We start from the raw sequence: 15,399 nt of genomic DNA, 5'->3' as shown, positions 1-15,399 counted from the left end.
GCTGCAGAGGTGAGTCAAAGAGACAAGAGGAGGATGGGCAGGTGGCCCCACTAGAGAAGGAAAGGCATTAGACCACCTGGTGGATAAAGGTGTGGCGGGCAGCACATTTAGAGGGGGCTCCAAGTGCAGATGGAGCAAGGACAGGGAACAGCTTGACACAAATGGGAAAGAGCAAAGAGTCTTGACACAGTGACATAGGACACAGCGTAGAAAGAAGGAAAAGGCAGCATTTCTGGGGTTTACCCATGTGGCAAGTCAAAGAGAAAAAGGATTCACTGAAGGAGGAAGAGGCTCCTTACACACCTGATGACAAAGGGATTAATGGGGAAGCAAGACTGCTTAAACAGATCTCAAAAGGGTTCTGAACTCAGCTGAGGAGCATGGGGCAGACCAAAGTTGTGGAGTGTTTTTTTAGGACAGCTGCCCCCCCCCTGCAGCGCCTGAAACGCCGTGCCACCCTCAAGCCCCCCTGCCGCCCAGAATCCCATCCCCTGACACACAGCAGCCACCGTGCTGCACTACAGATCCCCATGGTCCAGGCAGCAACAAAACAAACTTTGCATGGGATATTATATCTGTACATTGATCAGTTTACTTTTCCTTAGGTGAAGCCCTACACAACCTCCTTTTAGATTTGGAGTGTACCCCTTCATATGCTCTTCTTCATTCCTCCATCAACTTTATGGGAATTGTCTCTTGTGCTGCCTTCCTGAGTCATTCTAGAATTCCCAGCCGACTATTTGACTTGCACCAAGCCTTTCTTTTCTGTCTGTTTGACGGTGCCTGGTTCTGTTTGATCTTTGTGCTCCTAACCCTTTGGCCTGAATGCTCCCTGACTAATGAAAACAGGCCTCTTCCTGCCAGTACTCAAAAGCTCCAATATTTCAAATATTACCCATGCCTAGTTCTGGAGGAAACTATTGGTCATGTGTTGCTGTATTCCTCCTTACAAGAAACTAAACCCTGCTTTGTGTCAAATGTTGTGATTTACAGCAGGTCTCCTTAGATTCCTAAGGGCTCGCCTGCATCTCCCAATGCTTCTTCTCCACTGTATGTGGGCAGGAGAGGCTGTCAGTTTAAATAAATATACCTCTCTCTGTAAAGAGGAATGGTGTTACATAAGCATTCCTATAATGTAATTTGGTGCAGATGGGTTGGATAGGTTGACATCCATGTGCAAACAATCCACTGCTTGGTATTTCATCTGCTACTGTATTTTGTTTTGTTTTTTGTTTCTTTTTACAATGCCGTAATTTATTTTAATCAAGTTATATTTTATGTGGTTGCCTATTTTGCAAGATGTTAACCACCCTGGAGTCATCATGATGTGAGGAAAGACAGTCTACGAATTCTGTTAAATGAATAAATAAATTGATGTTTGTTGTTAAAAATGGACTAATTACACATGAAAAATATGAAATAGTCATTATGCAACATGACAGGGTGGCAACACAAGAATGGGCCTTCTCTGCAGCGGCTCCCTGTCTGTGGAATGCTCTCCCCAGGGAAGTTCGCCTGGCGCCTTCATTATACACCTTTAGGCGCCAGGCAAAAATGTTCCTTTTTAACCAGGCCTTTGGTTTATTTGATTGACATCCTATGCTCTTTTAAAATGTGGAGGGGTTGCTGAGTTGTTGTTTTTATTTTGATTATGTATTTTGTGGTTATATATTTTTAGTTTATCCTGTGAACCACCCTGAGTCCTGCAGGTTGGCTCAGTACCAGCAAAGAAGTCTTTCAGCCATTAGCCTAGTCCTGCACAGCTTGTGACTCAACCAGCTGAATGTAGCCAACCACCCATTTATGGCAGCCAACAAGGAGCTTAGTAAGACCTGCATGAAGCTGAAATACATAGTGGCTAGGTTGAGTGGCGTGATGGCTCATACGTGTCTACATGCATTACCCATGGAAATTCTACTTGGCACTCCTTTAATTCTTTATGTTCAAAGCATGCACAAGGAGGTGCCTAAGTGGAGAGGACACTTGCAGTATTTCCTTTTTCCTCTTACTAAAACAAAATGGCTACTCCCTTCTGATGTCATCAGGGAACTCGGCAATTGGGCATGAGCAGAAAAAAGGGCATAAGCCAGCTCCCTGCTAAAGAACTATTGATGTGGATGGGCCTGAATTTGGCTGGGAAAGGACTGCTGCCTGTGTTTTCGAAGCATTGCCTTCAATGCTGCTGAGTTAAAAGACAAGGCAGCCTGACCCTATAAAGAAGGCAGGCAGGGTTTTGTACAAGATTTGCAGGGCCCCCAAGTCTGCCCTGTTTGCCCCCCTAAAGCCAGCACATCGATGATCTCTGAAACGCATATCCACACACGCTGCCAAGGTTGGCACAGACGTCCTGACAGCATTGTATATCCATAATACTGTATGATAGTAGATATTACTAAAAGTTTTAATTAGGCATCTGGCACAATTCACAAGTGGTAGCATATAACACTGATGTTTAAGATCAGCAAAGGGGACTGTTGCTCTCTCCTGAGCTTCGGATCATATGCGATTCCTCCTCAGGAGCATCTGGTATTCCTGGCAAACTCTCGGGTTCTGCACACAGCAACTATTATTATAACCAATTAAATGAGCCTCTACCTGGCCCATTTGCTTAAAAAGGATGACTGACCTGCTTTGCTAATTGTGTTATAGACTTATCAGGTATGAAGAAATTTTCATAAAATACTGGGGTGGTGGAGAATGAAAACTCAGGATTCAAGAGGGAATAGAGCATTCTTTACCCAAGGTTGCTACTTGGGCCTCAATCACTCCCACTGGGTCTACCAAAGTCTACAAAGGAGTACCTACATGCACAAAACAGGAGTTGAACAGCACCCAGCTTTCCCCTACCTGCTTCCAAACACCTAGCTGAACTCTGAAATAACCGTCTTTGGCCTGACTGCCCCACAACCAATACACAACCTACTTCCACCCCAGCCAGTGATTGCTTCCTGTTTCTTCCCCGCCTCTTTTGTGACGATTACCTCCGGTGAGAGCAAGAAAACAGTCAATCCCTGGCAGTGGGGCAAGGATTCGTCTCCACATTTTGGCTGTGGAGGAAATGCTATGAAAGTACACTCAGAAGTAGCTCACCAGGTAGGGCAGTGCCGCTATGCTGGCCTCCCAGCAGGTGAGTCACTGTTGCTTACAGGAAGGGACAAGGCGATGAGGAGGTCAGCACAGTGCAAGCACACTGGCAGGCATGTATGCACCACAGGACTCCTCTAGGAAAGCAACAGTGACCTACCTGCCACAAAGCGGCTCTTCCCCTACCATCCCAACAAGACCCTTCTGAACCCAAGCTTCTTTTCTTTAATCTTTACTCTTGGCTACATTCAGGAATGGCCCCGTGAATCTATGTTTTCCCACAACAGGTACCAGAGAATCCTTAGCCTTGTGTGCTGGTGCTCCATGTAGAACAAGACTCACCAAGGATTTATCTGTGCTGGGAATAAGGTAGCACTTTATTTTAATAAACAGAGGAGTTGTCAGATCTTCTCTAACACTTACAGACATTTCCATCATTAAATTACTGTGCCAAGTAGGTAGGAGAAGGTCTATAGATATATGGTGCACAGCTCTCCAGAGAACTGGTGGAAACAAGACTAACTATTTGAAGGCCCCATTGTCTTTTTTATTTACATATAAATGAATTATTCCTCTTGCTGTCTTTAAATCTTATGAATTACCAGCAAAAATCAACATCCACCAAATTTCTGAAACTTGCTTGGTGGCAAAAAGTAACATATTCCTGTTTTGCTACTTTTTTGCTCTTTCCCTGTTTTGGGGAAAACATTTCTAGACTAGAAAAGCATGTACTGAACACAGTATTTGCATAGCTTTCTCTGCAACATAAAGAAAATATAAGCTACACATGCTTCCAGCTTATATCTTTTTTAAAACAACAACAACACTAACTCGGTCCATAGCCAATTTTTTCCTCTGGTCATTAAAATACGGTACATGTTGTTGCTTAGCATTATTTTAAAAATTCAATATTATCCTCAGGCATAATAAGGTATAGGCTTGGACACAAGCTGTGTGGTTTTTAAAATAAAAAAATAAAAAAGCCAGTCATTCTTTAAATATCTGGGCGGATGGGAAAAGATTTTTATTCAAACTATAGATAAACAGTGTATATATGTGTGTGTGTTTTTTAAAGTACTTTGAAATTATCCCGGTTGCTCCAAACAAAACATAAATATTGCTGGTATTCTAACTGCTGACTTACTTTTACTAGGAAGAAAGACAACAGAAGGAAAATATACAAAGACTACTAGCATTTGTACTCCCCCATTAAAAGAGTTGAAAGAGAAAAAGGGCTTCAATGGAATAAAGCGAGAGATGCTGTAACACTTTACTCCTAAAACAACCAAATGTGGGAGAAAAAGCTTACAATGGGAGCAACGCTCAGAGTCTGAATAGCAGCTTCTGGGGGCCTATTTAGTAGACTTTTGTGTGATTGCTATGCTGAGAAAATGTGGAATTTAAGCTGTTGTTAAATGCAGATAAAGGTCAGAGAGCAGGATCTCCACAAACCATCATTTGCAATATTTTTAAAACTTCTTTTATGCACCGAAGGGATCCACAGTGCCAAAGCTAGGCAAGGCTATTGCAAAATAAGGTATTCCTGGCAACCATGAGGTATTTACTGCTGTTAACAAAGACCAGCATGTAAATGCATTTGAATCTCAGACACAGACAACTGTTGGGAAAGAGTTCCAGGACGTATTCACTTTTTGTCCACTTGCTCTTGGATAGAATGATATCACACTTTTATTTAGAAATGTACTTGGTCGCTGATGCTGTATCAAAGGTCGGGTTTTTCTTTTCTTTCTTTCTCTGTTAACTTAATACCATTTGGAAGTTACTAATATTAGTATAAACTCTGCTGTGCCTTGTGCATGTTAACCGAACAAGTTTCAGGTCTCAAAATCAATTAATACATTTCATTGTTAAATCTTTGCACAAATGAAGTATGCTTAGTTCTCCTTCATTGCTTCCAATATTACAGTTACCTCAACATGCATATTTATGAAATTATATGAAAAGTGAACCTATTTGATTACATTTATATTGAAATATAAATATTTTCCAATAATTTTATTTAGACCTAGGGAAAGCTTAGCAGGAATTACAGATTCCTCTCCCCCACCGTCTTGCTCCCCCCCCCCCAAGTACAGCTACTAATATCCTAGCCACTAACCCTTAGTGGCAAAATCTACTCTTGATATATTGCTGGTTGCCAAGATAGTGGAACTGTTCTTGAAAGGTTTTCTCAGGTTAGTAAACCATACCTAATGGATTAGCTTATTGGATTTCTGGAGTCAGATTTCAACCTGTATTTAGCATTTTTCTGTCCATTCCTGAATCTATATAAATTTACAAGTGGGCCATTCCTTCAGTATTAATCTTGCCTTTCAAAAGTAGAAGTAAGGTGGAAAGTGGTTGCAAAGCTGTGATTACTTTCAGCCAAAACTATATCCTATTTTGCTTAGTAATTCAATACCAGCTCCATGTGATGGATGTTGATATGGCCAGTAAAATATGTATACATCGTACTTTACCAACCTCACCTTTGATATCAGACAGAGATTGTGTATAACATTATGTGAATTTACTGCTAGTGGTCACAATCCAGTGCAGTTGTAACCACAAGAACCGCTGAAATCAATAGGGCTTGAATTGTGGCCAACATGTTTGATCTACACAACTTAGCAAGTGTTTTGTCTCTAGGAACCTGCCTAAAAAGAATTCAGAATCATCTAAATCTGCTGAACACAAGACTAGCACTGGGGAAACCAATGCCAGATGGTTGGTATAAGCATGACAGAGCTCAAAGAGCTGAACATTGGTACAGTGGTACCTCGGGTTAAGTACTTAATTCGTTCCGGAGGTCCGTACTTAACCTGAAACTGTTCTTAACCTGAAGCACCACTTTAGCTAATGGGGCTTCCTGCTGCTGCTGCGCCGCCAGAGCACGATTTCTGTTCTCATCCAGAAGCAAAGTTCTTAACCTGAAGCACTATTTCTGGGTTAGCGGAGTCTGTAACCTGAAGCATATGTAACCTGAAGCGTATGTAACCCGAGGTACCACTGTAGTTCAAATCTCAGTTCATCTATAAACACCGATGGAACTTCAGTTTCCCCTTCCTTGTCGGCCAGCTTTACAGGGTTGTAAGGAATGTTAATGAAAAGCAAAGTGCAGTGCTTAAAAAATACTTTGGGGGTGATCCAGTCAGTTCCTTACATACACCACTGAGAGCATATAGCACGCGCAGAATTGTACAGCTCCATGCATAAAAGAGAGGCAACACAGAGGGCAGTGAGAACACACATGAGTGTGTGGGAAGGATGTGGCAGGGAACTGGATTGTTCTCCAAGTATTAATACTCCCATGACAATTGCACAGTTTAATACATTTCATTGGGTACAGTAGATTTAGAAACCTTTAAAACCAGAGAAGCAAATTCCAATTATTTATCAGATTCGATATGGTATTTGGTTGTGTGTCTCATTGTAAATATATTTCTAGATACTTGAAACAGATTGGGGATTGCGAAATGCTAAGATCTTTTATAGCTGCTTTCTTCTCACATTAACTACTAGAGTGCTTTAGGCTGCTCAACAGTTTTTAAATGCATGAATTAAAACACAAAGTGACAGTGGAATTATTACTTTTCATAATTAACTGGAGTGTTTTTCTACTTGGAAAATATTAAATACTAAATAGCTTGTGTGTTGTTCTTTTGTCTGTGGTGAACTGGGAAAACAGCCTTTTCAAAGTTCATGCATAAAACTTCCAAAGCTTCTTAGATCTTATTAGCATACATTTTAACATATGCATGATACAAAGGGAGAAAAATGTAGCTAATGATACTGCACTCTCTTGCAAGGCTTTTTACGCTAGCATTTTACTCACAGAAAGGCATACTGCATAGGATTAACGTGCAATTGTGATGGTAATTTGAATCAATTATTTTAAAGATAAAGATACATAAAAAGAATTCAGACTCTCTGCACACACACACACACACACACACACACACACACACAAATATGCTACATTTATCCTTCTGCTCAATCACAACTGTGTGTGTAGTTTGCTAAGCCATTTCTGTTTAGAAGATTAGAATGTGTTAATTTTGGATTCTAGTGCAATATAAAGATAAACTGGAGAACTCACACGTATGCAATACTGATCCTTTTACCTAGTACTAATGTGCTTGTGATTACTAAACCATTTCGATTTAGCACTAGAATTCCGATTCGTTACACCGGATCCCAATGCAATACAGTTGTGAGAGATTAAACTTTCTTTGAAAAATTAGTAAGGGACTCTCTAATAAAGTTAAATTCTACCAAGTGCTGGAAAACAGGGGTTTTCTGGAATAAGGAACATTCGTTATGTCATATAGAGCTGATCTTGTAAAATAAGGCACATTCCCTTACAAAAATGGAGGTCACTTAAAATAATGGATTTATGGCAGTAGTCATTCCCACTGAGATGAGTGTCTGCAGAGATTTGAGCTTAACACATTGGGAGTTCCACTATAATTTCCTCAACCTTTACCTTACAGACACAAGAATAAGAAACTGTCTACTTCAACTCTGATGTGAAATTGAAGCTCTCTTTGTAACCTTAATATAAAGTGCTGAGGTTGTTTGAAATTAAGTTTTTTTTTATCTAGCATTTTTTGTACTATTTCAGTTTGGTAAGTTTCATAAGGGATACATCCATCTCACACTAATTCTAACGAATTGCAAAAAATAAAATAAAAGTCTTTCTTTACCAGGGCTTTCTTTCAATCCTATTTCCAAAACTGAGTATATAAGAAATTGAACTTTGCATCAGTTAAAACAGATAATTGGGCAAAGTCAAACCAAGGGGGAATGGGAGCGGGTAACCTGTTTGCAATTTATTTTATCAACTGCACATGGAAAGGAGCAGGGACAGTACAAAGTGTTTTGTCTTTCCATGTAAGTATACTTCTTGCCAATGCAGTGCAGTAGTCAGGATGTTGGACTGGTCAGGCCCAGGTTCAAATTCCCACTCAGCCATGAAGATCACTCAATGACCTTTAGCCAATCAATATATCAAGCCAATCAAGATGTAAAGCCTTGCCTCCCTCACAGGCTTGTGGGGGATAGAATGGAGAATGGCGGGGCGGGGGTGAAACAAACCTATATTTCCAGACCAAGCAATAGATGCAAAAGAATAAACTCAAGCTACTAAATGAACATTATGCATTTTTATAACATATTATGAAAGGATGGGGTATAGAATATGCAATAATACCCAAGCAATCATAATCACATTAGATACATTGTTATTATTGTATATTCTATAGGTCATGTACTTATTCTTTGCAAAGTTTGTTAAATCCATTCATTATGTAATAAAATATATGGGGGTGGAGGGAAGCTTCTTAGAATAAGGGTGGGATATACATATAGTAAATATATCATCATAATCAATAGATTAAAATGTTTCCAAGTAGATCCTCACAGAATAACAGGATTTCAAGGTGACTGAACAGCAATTATTTATTAGCAAAATGTAGTCTGTAAAGAACAGAATTAAGTATATTTGTGTGATGGAAGAAAGTGATGGAGAAGTTGGCTTGGAGAAACTGCTTAGCCTTAGACCAGGCATAGGCAACCTCGGCCCTCCAGATGTTTTGGGACTACAACTCCCATGATCCCTAGCTAACAGGACCAGTGGTCAGGGAAGATGGGAATTGTAGTCCCAAAACATCTGGAGGGCTGAGGTTGCCTATGCCTGCCTTAGACCATCCCACAAAGACTTTTAATGAATGACCAACTGGAATTACAACAGTTCAAGGACAGGAGGTACCCAATGGAACTGAACTTTCAGCAGAGCTGGTGAAATGATCCTGCTTCCCATCTTTCCCATTGCAGCAACCTGCTGGGGCAGCTACTAGCAGTGGCAAGTGCTATTTGATGGAGAGAAGGCCTAATGGAGCTGGTCTTGCATTACAGAACTACATAGCACTGTACCAGAAGAACTACTTGCTTCATTCATTCATGAGGATGGTGGGAAATTCTTTCTGCTTTATATTTTGGGGTCTGTTTTCATATTTTGGATTACGCTTGTGTCAATGCTGAATGAAAAATAGGGATGGAGGAAGAATCCATCCTATAGGCTGCACTGTCGTCCCCCCCCGCCCCCCGGGAGCTATGGAATATCAAGTCTCATAGCTCCCAAGGAGGGCTTGCTGTATGTGGGTTGAAAATGGGGGGGGGGGCATGGAGTCCTATGCACTAGGCTGCGGGTTGCTGGATACAGAATTGTTTAGCCATTCATCTAGGGCTGGAATAGCACTAGCAGATGGGGGCTGGTGCATGTGTGGTCAATGGAGAAAGGGATAGCATTGCACCCTACCCACATTCCCTACTCATATTTCCATTTTCTAGTCAGCCTTTTTTATTTTCTCTTGGAAGTTGTGTGCACTGGTGTAGCAACCCTACCGGACTCCTTTCTAAGCAAAACGTGCTTGGGATCCAGGGATCAGTGGGGGATCATCAAGGTCTTTTTGCCAATTGGCAGATAGCTGTGTTTGAGAATGCAAATATTGAGTGGCTATTTGAAGAGTTATTCCACAAGGAATGCTGTGAGCTCTTAAGATAAAGTAGATCATCGCATCCTGGTAACTATAGTCCTAGTTTTATTATCCTTCTTCGAAAAAGCGAGTCAAACTTCAAGTAAAGGTTTGTGTCTGGATATCAGGGGGTGCGTGGGTTCAGAGCTATGTGGGAAAATACAACAGTATTGTCTAGTAAAGACTTGGAAAGCCCACCAAAGAATGGAGAGATGCAGTAGGCCTTCTGATAGTGGCTTGATACTTTGGGCTTTGTATTTGTTGTGCTTCATATTTAATAACAACATGATTCCAGGGAAGACTTGGGGCTTATCCGCACTTTTTGCTGCACACTTTCCATGTACAGACCTGTGCTTTAAAGCTGTGTCCAAGCGCTCCTTTTTTCACCCCAGAGTTTTCCCTACAAAAGCCTTCTCTTTAAATCAAACAGCAATTTGGCATTTTCCGATTCAGTGGTAAAGAGCAGGTTTCACGAGGAAAGCTCTGGAGCAAGAAAAAAAAAGTTCGGATAAGAAGCTTGCAAGCGGGGATCATGCCTGGAAAGCGTGGAGAAAAGTGTGGAAGTGGAGGCAAAGCTTTGAATATGGGACTAAAAGTAATGCAATGAGGAGTATAAATGGACTAGATAAAGCTAACAAAGAAGTTTGGAATAGTAAAGAGAGTTGAGGAGGTAGAGAAGAACACCATACATTGATCAATTGATACCACATCTGAAGGCAGTGGAAGAATGTATTTAAAAAAGCAATTAAATTTGAATGTAGAAAAGAATTAATTGAAGGTTGAAAAGTCTTATTTGTAGAGAAGCCAGAGTTCTTAAGAAAGCAGAGATATTCAAGTAATGAACAAGAAGGTTCTAATGCTACACATTTAGCAAGAAACAGCAGCCAAAGATAAGCTTACATGATTGATTTAATCTACTTGTAACCCCACCTTTCTACCATAATATTAAATGTGGCTTACATTAATCATTAAAATCAATAAGAAGCAAACCCCATAAATTACAAAACTAGCCACTCAAACAAAGCAGATTAAAAGCAGCCTACTAATTAAAAAAAAAATCAAACTTTCACCACACCCAGTTAAATCAAACAGTAAGAAACAGCGAGTCAACTCTACAAGACATGGCTTGCCTGAATTATTTTTATTTTTATTTTTTTAACTTCAGGTCATGTCAGGAGAGGCTAGGCATCTCTCCCAAGGCAGATATGAAGAAGAGAAGGTCTTGAAGCTTCCCGTTAACAAACCCTGGCCTGCAGATTAAGCAAGCCCACAGTTCACTTGGTCATATAGCCTTGCTCATTATGGTAAGACATATTTCCGTTTAAATTAGTCACTTTAAAAATTATATCTATACATTGAATTCGCAAATGCCAACATTATGCAAACTTGTGTGTCTCCTTTTACTCTCTGGTTTTGCTCAACAATTTCCGGGGGGGGGGGGGGGGGCAGTGTTAAGTGGCCACTTAGTGATCAAGAGGTAAAGCTTCAGTGTTCTTTATTGCTCTCTATGACTGACAGAAACAGAACCAAAGATGTAAAGTAAGTAATTTATCCAGGTTATAAATTCAAGCTGCTCTTGGGTGTAAAAATAGTGTTATCTTGGCACAAAGTCCAAGCTCTGTTTTCATGGAACGGGCTGATGTGGTATCAATTTACATGGAATGTAAATTCCATTAGATTGCTTACACTTCCATTCATGTTCCCACTTTTGCCCCATTAGATATTGATTTCCAATTGGGAAATGTGTTGAAGGGGTGTAGATGCATTTGCAAATGTAAAACATGGCCTTTTTGGCAATTTTTCTTGGGGTGTGTTTTGCAAATGTATTTACTCCCTGTAAAATGGGCTCTTTAAGATATTTTTCCCTACTGCCTTGCAAAACCGTTGCAAAGTGATAGCAGTTTGACGGGGACGTGTGGCAACTGGGTTGACAACCCCTACTCCTGTTCAGTATCACTTATATAGCCCTCAGGACCAGGATACCTGAAAGATCATATCATTCCTTATATATCAGGAGGTCCATTCTGTACAATAGGAATTTAGTCTCCAGTGTGGTAGCACCAGGGGCAGCCCACCCATAAGGCAGACTGAGGCAGCCGCCTCAGACAGCAAAATCTCTAGGGGCAGTGCCCCTGCCCACTGCCAGAGAAGCGAGGAGAAGTGGTGCCGGTGGCTCCCAGCAAGATCTCCAGGAGATCTCAATACCATGCTGGAAACCACCTCAGGTGCTGAAATGGACCCGGCCATCTCTGGGTATTGCCTACCTTTTGGAGTTCCCTGCATTTTAAAATTAGACAGACACTGTCCCTGTTGACTTTTCAGCACCTACTGAATACTTTCCTCTTTCTGCAAGCCTTTTAAGTGGATATCTTCCCCATTCTGCATCTGTACTGGAATTGTATCTCCTTTCTTGTATCCTGAAGCCATTGGTTTGGGTCCTCCAGAGCAGAAGAAAACAAGCTTGCTCCACCTTCCATGTTACAGCCCTTGAGCTATTTGAAGATGGCCATCATATCTCCTCTCAGACTCCTCTTTTCCAAGCTAAACATACCAGAACCTTTATCTTGGTTGCTCGCCTTTGCACACATTCCAGCTTATCAATATCCTTCTTAAATTGTGGCACCCAGGACTGGAAATAGTACTCCAGGTGTGGTCTGGCCAAGGCAGAATAGAGTGGTACTATTAGTTCCCTTGAACTGGACACTATACTTCTGTTGATGCAGCCTGCTGTACCACATTGTTGACTCATGTTAAACTTGTGGTCTACTAAGACCCCTAGATCCTTCTCACATGCACTACTGGGAAGCCACATGTCTCCTATCTTTTTGTCCTGAACCCCTGGCCTACCTGGCAGCAATTCAGTATGTCAAGTCCAAAGTCTGGGGGTGAAGCCACACAAGCAAAGTCCAACGGTCAAGCCATATAGTCCAGGGTCAATCCAAGTAGTTAAGTCTGAAGTCCTGCAGTCAGGATACAGTTCAGAGTCAAACCCAAAGTACAGCCCCATAGAGATCTAGGAGCATCCAGGCCAAGGCCTATCAACATGAGCAGTTGAGCAAACAGAGCACCTCAGTTCTGCTTCCCTTTTGTACTTTGCTTGCTGATTGCAGCATCTGGACTTGACGAGGCATGTGACCTTCACCTGTTCCAAACCTACTCAAGCTGAGGAATCACACCCCTCCTCCCAGAGCTAGTGAGCCCCACCTGGCCAACTAGGGAGCTGGCCTGGGGGCCCTTGCCTGCCTCAGGCTCCTAGAGCAGCACTCTCGCTGCTCCCCACGCCTTAGCTGCTATGTTCGTGTGGACAGGGGCCACTCTGGCTCTAGCAATGGGTCCTGCTGCCCTGGTTCCTGTGGATTAACCTTTGTCACCCTGTGAGTATTTCCTTCCCCATTCCCAGCTTGTCCTGGTGTTTCCCAGTCCCAGCTACACCCCTCACTGGGATCTTCTTCCTCCCCGTTGTCCTGCCAGTTCATGACATTTACTTTTGTGCAGTTGGTTATTCCTGCTTAAGTGTAGAATCTTACATTTGTCCCTACAGTGGTACCTCAGGTTATATACGCTTCAGGTTACATACGCTTCAGGTTACACACTCTGCTAACCCAGAAATATTACCTCGGGTTAAGAACTTTGCTCCAGGATGAGAACAGAAATTGTGCTCTGGCAGCGCAGCAGCAGCAGGAGGCCCCATTAGCTAAAGTGGTGCTTCAGGTTAAGCACAGTTTCAGGTTAAGAATGGACCTCCAGAACGAATTAAGTACTTAACCCGAGATACCACTGTATTGAAATTTATTTTGTCAGTTTTGGCCCAGTTCTCCAATCTCTTCAGGGGATCTGAATCCCAATTCTGTCTTCTGCGGCATTAGCTACCCCTCCCAGTTTGGTGTCATCTGCAAATTTTATGAGCATCCCCTCAGTTCCTTAATCGAAATCATTTATAAAGACGTTAAACAACAACGGGCCCAGGGCAGTACTCTGCGGCACCCCATTTAGTCCTTTTTCCCAGGATGATGAACCATCATTAGTGAGCACTCTTTGGGTTGGGTAAGTCAACCAGCTACAAGTCCACCTAACTCCAGCTCACATTTTACCAGTTTATCCACAATAATACCATGGGGGGTGATGTCCAAAGCCTTACTGAAATGAAGAAACACTACGTCTAGAGCATTCCTCTGATCCACCAAGCTTGTAACTCTAGCAAAAAATGAAAAGAAAAAGAAAAGAGAAAAGGGAGTGATATTTATTTGGCATGACCTGTTTTTGAGAAACCCATGCTGGGTCTTAGCAATCGCAGCATCCTTTTCTAAGTGCTCAAAGACCAACCATTTAATAGTCTGTTCTAGGAGCTTTCCTGGTATCGACTTCCAGCTGACCTGTCAGTTGTAACCTGGTAGTTACGATACTACAATACACTTTTGATGCTTTGACTTCCTTCTCCTCCTATCTTGAGCCCATCACCTTTCCCTTTAGCCAAGGAAAGTCCCTTGTGACCTCTCAGCATGAAAGCAACATGTTGAGACAGACAAATGACAGTTTTAAAAGTTGCAATAGGTGGTTGTTATCTCACCTAAGTTATATATATTTCTTTTATTTCTTTATGATGTTTGAATCTCAATGAACTTGTACTGTTGCGAAAAAAGCCCTGAAGAAAAGGAAAATACGACTGTATTAAACAGATATAGTGTGTGATCAAGGTATTTTTACCAGAACATTTTTGCTAAAATCCCCTTTTTTTTAGTTCTAAAATGTTTACAGAATGTTAAAAATAAAAAAATCTAGAAAGCTTTAGAGTCCTGAGGAATGCCTATAATACACAATGCATAATTACTGTTAAAATTTGAAACACAAGACCACTAGGTGGGGTTGTAAACAATATAGAAATTTTTTATTGCATTTTTATGCTTTGCTGAAGCTACATCTTACAAAAATTGTAAGGCAAACAATGGTAAATCCATAATACAGAAATATGTTTTTTGTGGCAACCACAAAAACATCTCCTTGCTACAAAATTCTTTTAAAACAAATTGAGATAATAAAATTATTCATAGTTTGAAAGAAAGTAACCTCTGCTCAGTGAACCCATTATGAGCCATACAATACCATTTAGGGCTTTCTCTTTTTCGTCTCCCCCATGTCTGTTTTTCTCATTGTTGTTGCCTGTTTCCCTCTTCGTTGTATGGACATATCAGCTCCAAGTTGACATAGTAAAGAATAGGGAAATCAGGAACTTCAGGCAGCTATAAAATTTCATTTGGAGCCTCCTTCTGTTACATTTTATTCAGTCTGGGAGAAAGCATTCCTCTGAAGGATCCTAAGCCACACACACCTAGACACACAACAGTGTATATTTTAATTTTATGTAGCATTGACATAAAGAGCTGACAATGCCACGGACAAACAAAGCGCACTGAGATATTCCCCAGTAATTTGAATCTGTCTTTAAATACCTTCCAGAAAATTGCTTTGTTGCAAAAAAACCAAAATAAAATCATACTGCTGTGGAGTGTAATTTATGCATTCTCTCCCAGTGTAATGTGAGGAGGACAAGGTCACTTTTTACATCACTTGAATGATTGAGTGTATATTCTGAGGTTAAGATACTCTCTTTCTTTCTTGAATGTCCAGGCTTCTGTCTTTTAATAAATCTAGATTGTCTTCTCTCCCCCCCCCCCCCCACTCACATAACACTTCTTTCCACTGCCTTGCACATATAAAACATGTAGCTCTGTCGCTGCTGGCAGAAACACCAGTTTCATTGTTTGTATGTCATTATCAATGT

Source organism: Podarcis muralis, chromosome 1, assembly GCF_964188315.1.
Source record: "Podarcis muralis chromosome 1, rPodMur119.hap1.1, whole genome shotgun sequence".
Classification (NCBI taxonomy): domain Eukaryota; kingdom Metazoa; phylum Chordata; class Lepidosauria; order Squamata; family Lacertidae; genus Podarcis; species Podarcis muralis.
The sequence above is the reverse complement of the archived record's forward strand: the minus strand, read 5'-3'. Positions refer to the sequence as shown.